This window comes from Ambystoma mexicanum, chromosome 12, assembly GCF_040938575.1.
Source record: "Ambystoma mexicanum isolate Mex_15411 chromosome 12, UKY_AmexF1_1, whole genome shotgun sequence".
NCBI classification, from domain to species: domain Eukaryota; kingdom Metazoa; phylum Chordata; class Amphibia; order Caudata; family Ambystomatidae; genus Ambystoma; species Ambystoma mexicanum.
The window spans coordinates 1,239,600,754-1,239,620,122 of NC_090936.1; positions in this window are offsets into that span (position 1 = coordinate 1,239,600,754).

A 19,369-nucleotide genomic window follows, 5' to 3' on the forward strand; every position below is an offset into this window, starting at 1 on the left:
TGGTCCATTAATAGGCCCATCCCATGTGTGTCCGACCTTCTACAGTGCATTGCTGGTCCATTAATGGGCCCATCCCATCTGTGTCTGACCTTCTAAAGTGCATTGCTGGTTCAATAATAGGCCCATACATGTGTGTCTGGCCTTCTACAGTCCATTGCTGGTCCATTAATAGGCCCATCCCATGTGTGCCTGACCTTCTACAGTGCATTGCTGGTCCATTAATGGGCCCATCCAATATGTGTCTGACCTTCTACAGTGCATTGCTGCTCCATGAATAGGCACATCCCACGTGCGTCTGACCTTCTACAGTGCATTGCTGGTCCATCAATGGGCCCATCCCATGTGTGTCTGACCTTCTACAGTGCATTGCTGGTCCATTAATAGGCCCATCCCATGTGTGCCAGACCTTCTACAGTGCATTGCTGGTCCATTAATAGGCCCATCCCATGTGCATCTGACCTTCTACAGTGCATTGTTGGTCCATTAATAAGCCCATCCAACATGTGTCTGACCTTCTACAGTGCATTGCTGGTCCATTAATGGGCCCATCCCATGTGTGTCTGACCTTCTAAAGTTCATTGTTGGTCCATCAATGGGCCCATCCCATGTGTGTCTGACCTTCTACGGTGCATTGCTGGTCCATCAATAGGCCCATCCCATGTGTGTCTGACCTTCTACAGTGCATTGCTGGTCCATCACTAAGCCCATCCCATTGGTGTCTGACATTCAACAGTGCATTGCTGGTCCATTAATGGGCTATCCAATGTGTGTATGACCTTCTACGTTGCATTGCTGGTCCATCAATAGGACCATCCCTTGTGTGTCTGACCTTCTACAGTGCATTGCTGGTCCATCAATAAACCCATCCCATGTGTGTCTGACCTTCTACAGTGCATTGCTGGTCCAATAATAGGCCCATCCCATGTGTGTCTGACCTTCTACAGTGCATTGCTGGTCCATTAATGGGCCCATCCCATCTGTGTCTGACCTTCTAAAGTTCATTGTTGGTCCATCAATGGGCCCATCCCATGTGTGTCTGACCTTCTACGGTGCATTGCTGGTCCATCAATAGGCCCATCCCATGTGTGTCTGACCTTCTACAGTGCATTGCTGGTCCATCACTAAGCCCATTCCATTGGTGTCTGACATTCAACAGTGCATTGCTGGTCCATTAATGGGCCATCCAATGTGTGTATGACCTTCTACGTTGCATTGCTGGTCCATCAATAGGACCATCCCTTGTGTGTCTGACCTTCTACAGTGCATTGCTGGTCCATCAATAAACCCATCCCATGTGTGTCTGACCTTCTACAGTGCATTGCTGGTCCATTAATAGGCCCATCCCATGTGTGTCTGACCTTCTACAGTGCATTGCTGGTCTATTAATGGGCCCATCCCATGTGCATCTGACCTTCTACAGCGCATTGTTTGTCCATTAATAAGCCCATCCAATATGTGTCTGACCTTCTACAGTGCATTGCTGGTCCATTAATGGGCCCATCCCATGTATGTCTAACCTTCTAAAGTTCATTGTTGGTCCATCAATGGGCCCATCCCATGTGTGTCTGACCTTCTACGGTGCATTGCTGGTCCATCAATAGGCCCATCCCATGTGTGTCTGACCTTCTACAGTGCATTGCTGGTGCTTCACTAAGCCCATCCCATTGGTGTCTGACATTCAACAGTGCATTGCTGGTCCATTAATGGGCCATCCAATGTGTGTATGACCTTCTACGTTGCATTGTTGGTCCATCAATAGGACCATCCCATGTGTGTCTGACCTTCTACAGTGCATTGCTGGTCCATCAATAAACCCATCCCATGTGTATCTGACCTTCTACAGTGCAATGCTGGTCCATTAATAGGCCCATCCCATGTGTGTCTGACCTTCTACAGTGCATTGCTGGTCCATCAATGGGCCCATCCCATGTGTGTCTAACCTTCTACAGAGCATTGCTGCTCCATTAATGGGCCCATCCCATGTGTGTCTGACCTTCTACAGTGCATTGCTGGTTCATTAATAGGCCCATCCCATGTGTGTCTGACCTTCTACAGTGCATTGCTGGTCTATTAATGGGCCCATCCCATCTGCGTCTGACCTTCTACATTGCATTGCTGATCCATTAATGGGCCCATCCCTTGTGTGGCTGACCTTCTACAGTGAATTGCTGGTCCATTACTGGGCCATGCCATGTGTGTCTGACCTTCTACAGTCCATTGCTGGTCCATTCATAGGCCCAACCCATGTGCGTCTGACCTTCTACAGTGCATTGCTGGTCCATTAATGGGCCCATACCATGTGCGTCTGACCTTCTATAGTGCATTGCTGGTCCATTAATAGGCCCATCCCATGTGTGTCTGACCTTCTACAGTGCATTGCTGGTGCTTCACTAAGCCCATCCCATTGGTGTCTGACATTCAACAGTGCATTGCTGGTCCATTAATGGGCCATCCAATGTGTGTATGACCTTCTACGTTGCATTGTTGGTCCATCAATAGGACCATCCCATGTGTGTCTGACCTTCTACAGTGCATTGCTGGTCCATCAATAAACCCATCCCATGTGTATCTGACCTTCTACAGTGCAATGCTGGTCCATTAATAGGCCCATCCCATGTGTGTCTGACCTTCTACAGTGCATTGCTGGTCCATCAATGGGCCCATCCCATGTGTGTCTAACCTTCTACAGAGCATTGCTGCTCCATTAATGGGCCCATCCCATGTGTGTCTGACCTTCTACAGTGCATTGCTGGTTCATTAATAGGCCCATCCCATGTGTGTCTGACCTTCTACAGTGCATTGCTGGTCTATTAATGGGCCCATCCCATCTGCGTCTGACCTTCTACATTGCATTGCTGATCCATTAATGGGCCCATCCCTTGTGTGGCTGACCTTCTACAGTGAATTGCTGGTCCATTACTGGGCCATGCCATGTGTGTCTGACCTTCTACAGTCCATTGCTGGTCCATTCATAGGCCCAACCCATGTGCGTCTGACCTTCTACAGTGCATTGCTGGTCTATTAATGGGCCCATCCCATCTGCGTCTGACCTTCTACATTGCATTGCTGATCCATTAATGGGCCCATCCCTTGTGTGGCTGACCTTCTACAGTGAATTGCTGGTCCATTACTGGGCCATGCCATGTGTTTCTGACCTTATACAGTCCATTGCTGGTCCATTAATAGGCCCAGCCCATGTGCGTCTGACCTTCTACAGTGCATTGCTGGTCCATTAATGGGCCCATACCATGTGTGTCTGACCTTCTACAGTGCATTGCTGGTCCATTATTAGGCCCATCCCATGTGTGTCCGACCTTCTACAGTGCATTGCTGGTCCATTAATGGGCCCATCCCATCTGTGTCTGACCTTCTAAAGTGCATTGCTGGTTCAATAATAGGCCCATACATGTGTGTCTGACCTTCTACAGTCCATTGCTGGTCCATTAATAGGCCCATCCCATGTGTGCCTGACCTTCTACAGTGCATTGCTGGTCCATTAATGGGCCCATCCAATATGTGTCTGACCTTCTACAGTGCATTGCTGCTCCATGAATAGGCCCATCCCACGTGTGTCTGACCTTCTACAGTGCATTGCTGGTCCATCAATGGGCCCATCCCATGTGTGTCTGACCTTCTACAGTGCATTGCTGGTCCATTAATAGGGCCATCCCATGTGTGCCAGACCTTCTACAGTGCATTGCTGGTCCATTAATAGGCCCATCCCATGTGCATCTGACCTTCTACAGTGCATTGTTGGTCCATTAAAAAGCCCATCCAACATGTGTCTGACCTTCTACAGTGCATTGCTGGTCCATTAATGGGCCCCTCCCATGTGTGTCTGACCTTCTAAAGTTCATTGTTGGTCCATCAATAGGCCCATCCCATGTGTGTCTGACCTTCTACGGTGCATTGCTGGTCCATCAATAGGCCCATCCCATGTGTGTCTGACCTTCTACAGTGCATTGCTGGTCCATCACTAAGCCCATCCCATTGGTGTCTGACATTCAACAGTGCATTGCTGGTCCATTAATGGGCCATCCAATGTGTGTATGACCTTCTACGTTGCATTGCTGGTCCATCAATAGGACCATCCCTTGTGTGTCTGACCTTCTACAGTGCATTGCTGGTCCATCAATAAACCCATCCCATGTGTGTCTGACCTTCTACAGTGCATTGCTGGTCCATTAATAGGCCCATCCCATGTGTGTCTGACCTTCTACAGTGCATTGCTGGTCCATTAATGGGCCCATCCCATGTGTGTCTGACCTTCTAAAGTTCATTGTTGGTCCATCAATGGGCCCATCCCATGTGTGTCTGACCTTCTACGGTGCATTGCTGGTCCATCAATAGGCCCATCCCATGTGTGTCTGACCTTCTACAGTGCATTGCTGGTCCATCACTAAGCCCATCCCATTGGTGTCTGACATTCAACAGTGCATTGCTGGTCCATTAATGGGCCATCCAATGTGTGTATGACCTTCTACGTTGCATTGCTGGTCCATCAATAGGACCATCCCTTGTGTGTCTGACCTTCTACAGTGCATTGCTGGTCCATCAATAAACCCATCCCATGTGTGTCTGACCTTCTACAGTGCATTGCTGGTCCATTAATAGGCCCATCCCATGTGTGTCTGACCTTCTACAGTGCATTGCTGGTCTATTAATGGGCCCATCCCATGTGCATCTGACCTTCTACAGTGCATTGTTTGTCCATTAATAAGCCCATCCAATATGTGTCTGACCTTCTACAGTGCATTGCTGGTCCATTAATGGGCCCATCCCATGTATGTCTAACCTTCTAAAGTTCATTGCTGGTCCATCAATGGGCCCATCCCATGTGTGTCTGACCTTCTACGGTGCATTGCTGGTCCATCAATAGGCCCATCCCATGTGTGTCTGACCTTCTACAGTGCATTGCTGGTCCTTCACTAAGCCCATCCCATTGGTGTCTGACATTCAACAGTGCATTGCTGGTCCATTAATGGGCCATCCAATGTGTGTATGACCTTCTACGTTGCATTGTTGGTCCATCAATAGGACCATCCCATGTGTGTCTGACCTTCTACAGTGCATTGCTGGTCCATCAATAAACCCATCCCATGTGTATCTGACCTTCTACAGTGCATTGCTGGTCCATTAATAGGCCCATCCCATGTGTGTCTGACCTTCTACAGTGCATTGCTGGTCCATCAATGGGCCCATCCCATGTGTGTCTAACCTTCTACAGAGCATTGCTGCTCCATTAATGGGCCCATCCCATGTGTGTCTGACCTTCTACAGTGCATTGCTGGTTCATTAATAGGCCCATCCCATGTGTGTCTGACCTTCTACAGTGCATTGCTGGTCTATTAATGGGCCCATCCCATCTGCGTCTGACCTTCTACATTGCATTGCTGATCCATTAATGGGCCCATCCCTTGTGTGGCTGACCTTCTACAGTGAATTGCTGGTCCATTACTGGGCCATGCCATGTGTGTCTGACCTTCTACAGTCCATTGCTGGTCCATTAATAGGCCCAACCCATGTGCGTCTGACCTTCTACAGTGCATTGCTGGTCCATTAATGGGCCCATACAATGTGCGTCTGACCTTCTATAGTGCATTGCTGGTCCATTAATAGGCCCATCCCATGTGTGTCTGACCTTCTACAGTGCATTGCTGGTCCATCAATGGGCCCATCCCATGTGTGTCTGACCTTCTACAGTGCATTGCTGGTCCATTAATAGGCTCATCCCATGTGTGCCAGACCTTCTACAGTGCATTGCTGGTCCATTAATAGGCCCATCCCATGTGCATCTGACCTTCTACAGTGCATTGTTGGTCCATTAAAAAGCCCATCCAACATGTGTCTGACCTTCTACAGTGCATTGCTGGTCCATTAATGGGCCCATCCCATGTGTGTCTGACCTTCTAAAGTTCATTGTTGGTCTATCAATAGGCCCATCCCATGTGTGTCTGACCTTCTACGGTGCATTGCTGGTCCATCAATAGGCCCATCCCATGTGTGTCTGACCTTCTACAGTGCATTGCTGGTCCATCACTAAGCCCATCCCATTGGTGTCTGACATTCAACAGTGCATTGCTGGTCCATTAATGGGCCATCCAATGTGTGTATGACCTTCTACGTTGCATTGCTGGTCCATCAATAGGACCATCCCTTGTGTGTCTGACCTTCTACAGTGCATTGCTGGTCCATCAATAAACCCATCCCATGTGTGTCTGACCTTCTACAGTGCATTGCTGGTCCATTAATAGGCCCATCCCATGTGTGTCTGACCTTCTACAGTGCATTGCTGGTCCATTAATGGGCCCATCCCATGTGTGTCTGACCTTCTAAAGTTCATTGTTGGTCCATCAATGGGCCCATCACATGTGTGTCTGACCTTCTACGGTGCATTGCTGGTCCATCAATAGGCCCATCCCATGTGTGTCTGACCTTCTACAGTGCATTGCTGGTCCATCACTAAGCCCATCCCATTGGTGTCTGACATTCAACAGTGCATTGCTGGTCCATTAATGGGCCATCCAATGTGTGTATGACCTTCTACGTTGCATTGCTGGTCCATCAATAGGACCATCCCTTGTGTGTCTGACCTTCTACAGTGCATTGCTGGTCCATCAATAAACCCATCCCATGTGTGTCTGACCTTCTACAGTGCATTGCTGGTCCATTAATAGGCCCATCCCATGTGTGTCTGACCTTCTACAGTGCATTGCTGGTCTATTAATGGGCCCATCCCATGTGCATCTGACCTTCTACAGTGCATTGTTTGTCCATTAATAAGCCCATCCAATATGTGTCTGACCTTCTACAGTGCATTGCTGGTCCATTAATGGGCCCATCCCATGTATGTCTAACCTTCTAAAGTTCATTGTTGGTCCATCAATGGGCCCATCCCATGTGTGTCTGACCTTCTACGGTGCATTGCTGGTCCATCAATAGGCCCATCCCATGTGTGTCTGACCTTCTACAGTGCATTGCTGGTCCTTCACTAAGCCCATCCCATTGGTGTCTGACATTCAACAGTGCATTGCTGGTCCATTAATGGGCCATCCAATGTGTGTATGACCTTCTACGTTGCATTGTTGGTCCATCAATAGGACCATCCCATGTGTGTCTGACCTTCTACAGTGCATTGCTGGTCCATCAATAAACCCATCCCATGTGTATCTGACCTTCTACAGTGCATTGCTGGTCCATTAATAGGCCCATCCCATGTGTGTCTGACCTTCTACAGTGCATTGCTGGTCCATCAATGGGCCCATCCCATGTGTGTCTAACCTTCTACAGAGCATTGCTGCTCCATTAATGGGCCCATCCCATGTGTGTCTGACCTTCTACAGTGCATTGCTGGTTCATTAATAGGCCCATCCCATGTGTGTCTGACCTTCTACAGTGCATTGCTGGTCTATTAATGGGCCCATCCCATCTGCGTCTGACCTTCTACATTGCATTGCTGATCCATTAATGGGCCCATCCCTTGTGTGGCTGACCTTCTACAGTGAATTGCTGGTCCATTACTGGGCCATGCCATGTTTGTCTGACCTTCTACAGTCCATTGCTGGTCCATTAATAGGCCCAACCCATGTGCGTCTGACCTTCTACAGTGCATTGCTGGTCCATTAATGGGCCCATACAATGTGCGTCTGACCTTCTATAGTGCATTGCTGGTCCATTAATAGGCCCATCCCATGTGTGTCTGACCTTCTACTGTACATTGCTGGTCCATTAATTGGCCCATCCCATCTGCGTCTGATCTTCTAAAGTGCATTGCTGGTCCAATAATTGGCCTATACATGCGTGTCTGACCTTCTACAGTACATTGCTGGTCCATTAATTGGTCCATCCCATGTATGTCTGACCTTCTACAGTGGTGCATTGATGGTCCATTAATGGGTTCATCCCATGTGTGTCTGACCTTCTACAGCACATTGCTGGTCCATTAATAGGCCCATCCCATGTGTGCCTGACCTTCTACAATGCATTGTTGGTCCAGTAATGGGCCCATCCCATGTGTGTCTGACCTTCTACAGTGAATTGCTGGTCCATTAATGGGCCGATCCCATGTGTGCCTGATCTTCTACAATGCATTGCTGGTCCATTTATTGGGCCCATCCCATTTGTGTCTGACCTTCTACAGTGAATTGCTGGTCCATTAATGGGCCCATCCCATGTGTGTCTGACCTTCTATGGTGCATTGCTGGTCCATTAGTAGGCCCATCCCATGTGTGCCTGACCTTCTACAGCGCATTGCTGGTCCATTAATAGGCCCATTCCATGAGAGCCTGACCTTCTACAGTGCATTACTGGTCCATTAGTAGGCACATCCCATGTGTGTCTGACCTTTTATGGTGCATTGCTGGTCCATTTATGGCCCCATCCCATGTGTGTCTGACCTTCCAGAGTGCATTGCTGGTCCATTAATGGCCCCATCCCATGTACGTCTGACCTTCTACAATAATGTGCTGGTCCATTAATAGACCCATTCTATGTGCGTCTGACCTTCTACAGTGCATTGCTGGTCCATTAATGAGCCCATGCCATGTGTGTCTGACCTTCTACAGTGCATTGCTGGTCCATTAATAGGCCCATCCCATGTGTGTCATACCTCTACAGTGCATTGCTGGTCCATTAATAGGCCCATCCCATGTGTTTCTGACTTCTATGGTGCATTGCTGGTCCATTGATGGCCCCATCCCATGTGTGTCCGACCTTCTACAGTGCATTGCTGGTCCATTAATGGGCCCATCCCATCTGTGTCTGACCTTCAATAGTGCATTGCTGGTCCAATAATAGGCCCATACATGTGTGTCTGACCTTCTACAGTGCATTGCTGGTCCATTAATGGGCCGATCCCATGTGTGCCTGACCTTCTACAATGCATTGCTGATCCATTAATGGGCCCATCCCTTGTGTGGCTGACCTTCTACAGTGAATTGCTGGTCCATTACTGGGCCATGCCAAGTGTGTCTGACCTTCTACAGTGCATTGCTGGTCCATTAATGGGCCCATACCATGTGCGTCTGACCTTCTATAGTGCATTGCTGGTCCATTAATAGGTCCATCCCATGTGTGTCTGACCTTCTACTGTACATTGCTGGTCCATTAATGGGCCCATCCCATCTGTGTCTGACCTTCTAATGTGCATTGCTGGTCCAATAATAGGCCCATACATGTGTGTCTGACCTTCTACAGTACATTGCTGGTCCATTAATGGGTCCATCCCATATATGTCTGACCTTCTACAGTGGTGCATTGATGGTCCATTAATGGGTTCATCCCATGTGTGTCTGACCTTCTACAGTGCATTGCTGGTCCATTAATTGGCCCATCCCATGTGTGCCTGACCTTCTACAATGCATTGCTGGTCCTTTAATGGGCCCATCCCATTTGTGTCTGACCTTCTACAATGCATTGCTGGTCCATTAATGGGCCCATCCCATGTGTGTCTGACCTTCTACATTGCATTGCTGGTCCATTAATAGGCCCATCCCATGTGTGCCTGACCTTCTATGGTGCATTGCTGGTCCATTGATGGCCCCATCCCATGTGTGTCTGACCTTCCAGAGTGCATTGCTGGTCCATTAATGGCCCCATCCCATGTGCGTCTGACCTTCTACAATAGTTTGCTGGTCCATTAATAGACCCATTCTATGTGCGTCTGACCTTCTACAGTGCATTGCTGGTCCATTAATATTCCCATCCTATGTGTGTCTTACCTCTACAGTGCATTGCTGGTCCATTAATAGGCCCATCCCATGTGTGTCTGACCTTCTATGGTGCATTGCTGGTCCATTGATGGCCCCATCCCATGTTTGTCTGACCTTATACAGTGCATTGCTGGTCCATTAATAGGCCCATCCCATGTGTGTCCGACATTCTACAGTGCATTGCTGGTCCATTAATGGGCCCATCCTATCTGTGTCTGACCTTCTAAAGTGAATTGCTGTTCCAATAATAGGCCCATAAATGTGTGTCTGACCTTCTACAGTGCATTGCTGGTCCATTAATAGGCCCATCCCATGTGCGTCTGACCTTCTACAGTTCATTGCTGGTCCATTAATGAGCCCATCCAATATGTGTCTGACCTTCTACAGTCCATTGCTGGCCCATTAATAGGCCCATCCCATGTGTGTCTGACCTTCTACAGTGCATTGCTGGTCCATTAATGGGCCCATCCAATACGTGTCTGACCTTCTACCGTGCATTGCTGCTCCATTAATAGGCCCATCACACGTGTGTCTGACCTTCTACAGTGCATTGCTGGTCAATCAATGGGCCCATCCCATGTGTGCCTGACCTTCTACAGTGCATTGCTGGTCCATTAATAGGCCCATCCCACGTGTGTCTGACCTTCTACAGTGCATTGCTGGTCAATCAATGGGCCCATCCCATGTGTGTTAGACCTCCTACAGTGCATTGTTGGTCCATTAATAAGCCTATCCCTTGTGCATCTGACCTTCTACAGTGCATTGTTGGTCCATTAATAAGCCCATCCAATATGTGTCTGACCTTCTACAGTGCATTGCTGGTCCATTAATGGGCCCATCCCATGTGTGTCTGACCTTCTAAAGTTCATTGTTGGTCCATCAATGGGCCCATCCCATGTGTGTCTGACCTTCTATGGTGCATTGCTGGTCCATCACTAAGCCCATCCCATTGGTGTCTGACATTCAACAGTGCATTGCTGGTCCATTAATGGGCCATCCAATGTGTGTTTGACCTTCTACAGTGAGTTGCTAGTCCATTAATTGGCCAACCCATGTGTGTCTGACCTTCTACATTGCATTGCTGGTCTATTAATAGGCCCATCCCTTGTGTGGCTGACCTTCTACAGTGAATTGCTGATCTGCCATGTGTGTCTGACCTTCTACAGTGCATTGCTGGTCCATTAATAGGCCCATCCCATGTGCGTCTGACCTTCTACAGTCCATTGCTGGTCCATTAATGAGCCCATCCTAAATGTGTCTGACCTTCTACAGTGCATTGCTGGTCCATTAATAGGCCCATCCCATGTGTGTCTGACCTTCTAAAGTGCATTGCTGGTCCATTAATGGGCCCATCCAATATGTGTCTGACCTTTTACAGTGCATTGCTGCTCCATTAATAGGCCCATCCCATGTGTGTCAGACCTTCTACAGTGCATTGCTGGTCAATCGATGGGCCCATCCCATGTGTGTCTGACCTTCTACAGTGCATTGCTGGTCCATTAATAGGCCCATCCCATGTGTGTCAGACCTTCTACAGTGCATTGCTGGTCCATTAATAGGCCTATCCCATGTGCATCTGACCTTCTACAGTGCATTGTTAGTCCATTAATAAGCCCATCCAATATGTGTCTGACCTTCTACAGTGCATTGCAGGTCCATTAATGGGCCCATCCCATGTGTGTCTGACCTTCTAAAGTTCATTGTTGGTCCATCAATGGGCCCATCCCATGTGTGTCTGACCTTCTATGGTGCATTGCTGGTCCATCAATAGGCCCATCCCATGTGTGTCTGACCTTCTACAGTGCATTGCTGGTCCATCACTAAGCCCATCCCATTGGTGTCTGACATTCAACAGTGCATTACTGGTCCATTAATGGGCCATCCAATGTGTGTATGACCTTTTATGGTGCATTGCTGGTCCATCAATAGGACCATCCCATGTGTGTCTGACCTTCTACAGTGCATTGCTGGTCCATCAATAACACCATTCCATGTGTGTCTGACCTTCTACAGTACATTGCTGGTCCATCAATGGGCCCATCCCATGTGTGTCTGACCTTCTACAGTGCATTGCTGGTCCATTAATAGGGCCATCCCATGTGTGTCTGACCTTCTACGGTGCATTGCTGGTCCATCAATAGGCCCATCCAATGTGTATCTGACCTTCTACAGTGCATTTCTGGTCCATTAATAGGCCCATCCCATGTGTGTTTGACCTTCTACAGTGAATTGCTAGTCCATTAATTGGCCAACCCATGTGTGTCTGACCTTCTACATTGCATTGCTGGTCTATTAATAGGCCCATCCCTTGTGTGTCTGACCTTCTACATTGCATTGCTGGTCTATTAATAGGCCCATCCCTTGTGTGGCTGACCTTCTACAGTGAATTGCTGATCCATTAATGGGCCATGCCATGTGTGTCTGACCTTCTACAGTGCATTGCCAGTCCATTAATAGTCCCATCCCATGTGTGTCTGACCTTCTACAGTGCATTGCTGCTCCATTAATGGGACCATCCCATGTGTGTCTGACCTTCTACAGTGCATTGCTGGTCCATTAATAGGCCCATCCCATGTGTGTCTGTCCTTCTACAGTGCATTGCTGGTCTATTAATGGGCCCATCCCATCTGCGTCTGACCTTCTACATTGCATTGCTGATCCATTAATGGGCCCATCCCTTGTGTGGCTGTCCTTCTACAGTGAATTGCTGGTCCATTACTGGGCAATGCCATGTGTTTCTGACCTTATACAGTCCATTGCTGGTCCATTAATAGGCCCAGCCCATGTGCGTCTGACCTTCTACAGTGCATTGCTGGTCCATTAATGGGCCCATACCATGTGTGTCTGACCTTCTACAGTGCATTGCTGGTCCATTAATAGGCCCATCCCATGTGTGTCCGACCTTCTACAGTGCATTGCTGGTCCATTAATGGGCCCATCCCATCTGTGTCTGACCTTCTAAAGTGCATTGCTGGTTCAATAATAGGCCCATACATGTGTGTCTGGCCTTCTACAGTCCATTGCTGGTCCATTAATAGGCCCATCCCATGTGTGCCTGACCTTCTACAGTGCATTGCTGGTCCATTAATGGGCCCATCCAATATGTGTCTGACCTTCTACAGTGCATTGCTGCTCCATGAATAGGCACATCCCACGTGCGTCTGACCTTCTACAGTGCATTGCTGGTCCATCAATGGGCCCATCCCATGTGTGTCTGACCTTCTACAGTGCATTGCTGGTCCATTAATAGGCCCATCCCATGTGTGCCAGACCTTCTACAGTGCATTGCTGGTCCATTAATAGGCCCATCCCATGTGCATCTGACCTTCTACAGTGCATTGTTGGTCCATTAATAAGCCCATCCAACATGTGTCTGACCTTCTACAGTGCATTGCTGGTCCATTAATGGGCCCATCCCATGTGTGTCTGACCTTCTAAAGTTCATTGTTGGTCCATCAATGGGCCCATCCCATGTGTGTCTGACCTTCTACGGTGCATTGCTGGTCCATCAATAGGCCCATCCCATGTGTGTCTGACCTTCTACAGTGCATTGCTGGTCCATCACTAAGCCCATCCCATTGGTGTCTGACATTCAACAGTGCATTGCTGGTCCATTAATGGGCTATCCAATGTGTGTATGACCTTCTACGTTGCATTGCTGGTCCATCAATAGGACCATCCCTTGTGTGTCTGACCTTCTACAGTGCATTGCTGGTCCATCAATAAACCCATCCCATGTGTGTCTGACCTTCTACAGTGCATTGCTGGTCCAATAATAGGCCCATCCCATGTGTGTCTGACCTTCTACAGTGCATTGCTGGTCCATTAATGGGCCCATCCCATCTGTGTCTGACCTTCTAAAGTTCATTGTTGGTCCATCAATGGGCCCATCCCATGTGTGTCTGACCTTCTACGGTGCATTGCTGGTCCATCAATAGGCCCATCCCATGTGTGTCTGACCTTCTACAGTGCATTGCTGGTCCATCACTAAGCCCATTCCATTGGTGTCTGACATTCAACAGTGCATTGCTGGTCCATTAATGGGCCATCCAATGTGTGTATGACCTTCTACGTTGCATTGCTGGTCCATCAATAGGACCATCCCTTGTGTGTCTGACCTTCTACAGTGCATTGCTGGTCCATCAATAAACCCATCCCATGTGTGTCTGACCTTCTACAGTGCATTGCTGGTCCATTAATAGGCCCATCCCATGTGTGTCTGACCTTCTACAGTGCATTGCTGGTCTATTAATGGGCCCATCCCATGTGCATCTGACCTTCTACAGCGCATTGTTTGTCCATTAATAAGCCCATCCAATATGTGTCTGACCTTCTACAGTGCATTGCTGGTCCATTAATGGGCCCATCCCATGTATGTCTAACCTTCTAAAGTTCATTGTTGGTCCATCAATGGGCCCATCCCATGTGTGTCTGACCTTCTACGGTGCATTGCTGGTCCATCAATAGGCCCATCCCATGTGTGTCTGACCTTCTACAGTGCATTGCTGGTGCTTCACTAAGCCCATCCCATTGGTGTCTGACATTCAACAGTGCATTGCTGGTCCATTAATGGGCCATCCAATGTGTGTATGACCTTCTACGTTGCATTGTTGGTCCATCAATAGGACCATCCCATGTGTGTCTGACCTTCTACAGTGCATTGCTGGTCCATCAATAAACCCATCCCATGTGTATCTGACCTTCTACAGTGCAATGCTGGTCCATTAATAGGCCCATCCCATGTGTGTCTGACCTTCTACAGTGCATTGCTGGTCCATCAATGGGCCCATCCCATGTGTGTCTAACCTTCTACAGAGCATTGCTGCTCCATTAATGGGCCCATCCCATGTGTGTCTGACCTTCTACAGTGCATTGCTGGTTCATTAATAGGCCCATCCCATGTGTGTCTGACCTTCTACAGTGCATTGCTGGTCTATTAATGGGCCCATCCCATCTGCGTCTGACCTTCTACATTGCATTGCTGATCCATTAATGGGCCCATCCCTTGTGTGGCTGACCTTCTACAGTGAATTGCTGGTCCATTACTGGGCCATGCCATGTGTGTCTGACCTTCTACAGTCCATTGCTGGTCCATTCATAGGCCCAACCCATGTGCGTCTGACCTTCTACAGTGCATTGCTGGTCCATTAATGGGCCCATACCATGTGCGTCTGACCTTCTATAGTGCATTGCTGGTCCATTAATAGGCCCATCCCATGTGTGTCTGACCTTCTACTGTACATTGCTGGTCCATTAATGGGCCCATCCCATCTGCGTCTGATCTTCTAAAGTGCATTGCTGGTCCAATAATTGGCCTATACATGCGTGTCTGACCTTCTACAGTACATTGCTGGTCCATTAATTGGTCCATCCCATATATGTCTGACCTTCTACAGTGGTGCATTGATGGTCCATTAATGGGTTCATCCCATGTGTGTCTGACCTTCTACAGTACATTGCTGGTCCATTAATAGGCCCATCCCATGTGTGCCTGACCTTCTACAATGCATTGTTGGTCCAGTAATGGGCCCATCCCATGTGTGTCTGACCTTCTACAGTGAATTGCTGGTCCATTAATGGGCCGATCCCATGTGTGCCTGATCTTCTACAATGCATTGCTGGTCCATTAATGGGCCCATCCCATTTGTGTCTGACCTTCTACAGTGAATTGCTGGTCCATTAATGGGCCCATCCCATGTGTGTCTGACCTTCTATGGTGCATTGCTGGTCCATTAGTAGGCCCATTCCATGTGTGCCTGACCTTCTACAGCGCATTGCTGGTCCATTAATAGGCCCATTACATGAGAGCCTGACCTTCTACAGTGCATTACTGGTCCATTAGTAGGCACATCCCATGTGTGTCTGACCTTTTATGGTGCATTGCTGGTCCATTGATGGCCCCATCCCATGTGTGTCTGACCTTCCAGAGTGCATTGCTGGTCCATTAATGGCCCCATCCCATGTACGTCTGACCTTCTACAATAATGTGCTGGTCCATTAATAGACCCATTCTATGTGCGTCTGACCTTCTACAGTGCATTGCTGGTCCATTAATGAGCCCATGCCATGTGTGTCTGACCTTCTACAGTGCATTGCTGGTCCATTAATAGGCCCATCCCATGTGTGTCATACCTCTACAGTGCATTGCTGGTCCATTAATAGGCCCATCCCATGTGTGTCTGACTTCTATGGTGCATTGCTGGTCCATTGATGGCCCCATCCCATGTGTGTCCGACCTTCTACAGTGCATTGCTGGTCCATTATTGGGCCCATCCCATCTGTGTCTGACCTTCAATAGTGCATTGCTGGTCCAATAATAGGCCCATACATGTGTGTCTGACCTTCTACAGTGCATTGCTGGTCCATTAATAGGCCTATCCCATTTGCGTCTGACCTTCTACAGTGCATTGTTGGTCCATTATTTGGGCCCATCCCATGTGTGTTTGACCTTCTACAGTGAATTGCTGGTCCATTAATGGGCCGATCCCATGTGTGCCTGACCTTCTACAATGCATTGCTGGACAAGTAATGGGCCCATCCCATGTGTGTCTGACCTTCTACAGCGAATTGCTGGTCCATTAATGGGCCCATCCCATGTGTGTCTGACCTTCTACAGTGCATTGCTGGTCCATTAATAGGCCCATCCCATGTGTGTCATACCTCTACAGTGCATTGCTGGTCCATTAATAGGCCCATCCCATGTGTTTCTGACTTCTATGGTGCATTGCTGGTCCATTGATGGCCCCATCCCATGTGTGTCCGACCTTCTACAGTGCATTGCTGGTCCATTAATGGGCCCATCCCATCTGTGTCTGACCTTCAATAGTGCATTGCTGGTCCAATAATAGGCCCATACATGTGTGTCTGACCTTCTACAGTGCATTGCTGGTCCATTAATGGGCCGATCCCATGTGTGCCTGACCTTCTACAATGCATTGCTGATCCATTAATGGGCCCATCCCTTGTGTGGCTGACCTTCTACAGTGAATTGCTGGTCCATTACTGGGCCATGCCAAGTGTGTCTGACCTTCTACAGTGCATTGCTGGTCCATTAATGGGCCCATACCATGTGCGTCTGACCTTCTATAGTGCATTGCTGGTCCATTAATAGGTCCATCCCATGTGTGTCTGACCTTCTACTGTACATTGCTGGTCCATTAATGGGCCCATCCCATCTGTGTCTGACCTTCTAATGTGCATTGCTGGTCCAATAATAGGCCCATACATGTGTGTCTGACCTTCTACAGTACATTGCTGGTCCATTAATGGGTCCATCCCATATATGTCTGACCTTCTACAGTGGTGCATTGATGGTCCATTAATGGGTTCATCCCATGTGTGTCTGACCTTCTACAGTGCATTGCTGGTCCATTAATTGGCCCATCCCATGTGTGCCTGACCTTCTACAATGCATTGCTGGTCCTTTAATGGGCCCATCCCATTTGTGTCTGACCTTCTACAATGCATTGCTGGTCCATTAATGGGCCCATCCCATGTGTGTCTGACCTTCTACATTGCATTGCTGGTCCATTAATAGGCCCATCCTATGTGTGCCTGACCTTCTATGGTGCATTGCTGGTCCATTGATGGCCCCATCCCATGTGTGTCTGACCTTCCAGAGTGCATTGCTGGTCCATTAATGGCCCCATCCCATGTGCGTCTGACCTTCTACAATAGTTTGCTGGTCCATTAATAGACCCATTCTATGTGCGTCTGACCTTCTACAGTGCATTGCTGGTCCATTAATATTCCCATCCTATGTGTGTCTTACCTCTACAGTGCATTGCTGGTCCATTAATAGGCCCATCCCATGTGTGTCTGACCTTCTATGGTGCATTGCTGGTCCATTGATGGCCCCATCCCATGTTTGTCTGACCTTATACAGTGCATTGCTGGTCCATTAATAGGCCCATCCCATGTGTGTCCGACATTCTACAGTGCATTGCTGGTCCATTAATGGGCCCATCCCATCTGTGTCTGACCTTCTAAAGTGAATTGCTGTTCCAATAATAGGCCCATAAATGTGTGTCTGACCTTCTACAGTGCATTGCTGGTCCATTAATAGGCCCATCCCATGTGCGTCTGACCTTCTACAGTTCATTGCTGGTCCATTAATGAGCCCATCCAATATGTGTCTGACCTTCTACAGTCCATTGCTGGCCCATTAATAGGCCCATCCCATGTGTGTCTGACCTTCTACAGTGCATTGCTGGTCCATTAATGGGCCCATCCAATACGTGTCTGACCTTCTACCGTGCATTGCTGCTCCATTAATAGGCCCATCACACGTGTGTCTGACCTTCTACAGTGCATTGCTGGTCAATCAATGGGCCCATCCCATGTGTGCCTGACCTTCTACAGTGCATTGCTGGTCCATTAATAGGCCCATCCCACGTGTGTCTGACCTTCTACAGTGCATTGCTGGTCAATCAATGGGCCCATCCCATGTGTGTTAGACCTCCTACAGTGCATTGTTGGTCCATTAATAAGCCTATCCCTTGTGCATCTGACCTTCTACAGTGCATTGTTGGTCCATTAATAAGCCCATCCAATATGTGTCTGACCTTCTACAGTGCATTGCTGGTCCATTAATGGGCCCATCCCATGTGTGTCTGACCTTCTAAAGTTCATTGTTGGTCCATCAATGGGCCCATCCCATGTGTGTCTGACCTTCTATGGTGCATTGCTGGTCCATCACTAAGCCCATCCCATTGGTGTCTGACATTCAACAGTGCATTGCTGGTCCATTAATGGGCCATCCAATGTGTGTTTGACCTTCTACAGTGAGTTGCTAGTCCATTAATTGGCCAACCCATGTGTGTCTGACCTTCTACATTGCATTGCTGGTCTATTAATAGGCCCATCCCTTGTGTGGCTGACCTTCTACAGTGAATTGCTGATCTGCCATGTGTGTCTGACCTTCTACAGTGCATTGCTGGTCCATTAATAGGCCCATCCCATGTGCGTCTGACCTTCTACAGTCCATTGCTGGTCCATTAATGAGCCCATCCTAAATGTGTCTGACCTTCTACAGTGCATTGCTGGTCCATTAATAGGCCCATCCCATGTGTGTCTGACCTTCTAAAGTGCATTGCTGGTCCATTAATGGGCCCATCCAATATGTGTCTGACCTTTTACAGTGCATTGCTGCTCCATTAATAGGCCCATCCCATGTGTGTCAGACCTTCTACAGTGCATTGCTGGTCAATCGATGGGCCCATCCCATGTGTGTCTGACCTTCTACAGTGCATTGCTGGTCCATTAATAGGCCCATCCCATGTGTGTCAGACCTTCTACAGTGCATTGCTGGTCCATTAATAGGCCTATCCCATGTGCATCTGACCTTCTACAGTGCATTGTTAGTCCATTAATAAGCCCATCCAATATGTGTCTGACCTTCTACAGTGCATTGCAGGTCCATTAATGGGCCCATCCCATGTGTGTCTGACCTTCTAAAGTTCATTGTTGGTCCATCAATGGGCCCATCCCATGTGTGTCTGACCTTCTATGGTGCATTGCTGGTCCATCAATAGGCCCATCCCATGTGTGTCTGACCTTCTACAGTGCATTGCTGGTCCATCACTAAGCCCATCCCATTGGTGTCTGACATTCAACAGTGCATTACTGGTCCATTAATGGGCCATCCAATGTGTGTATGA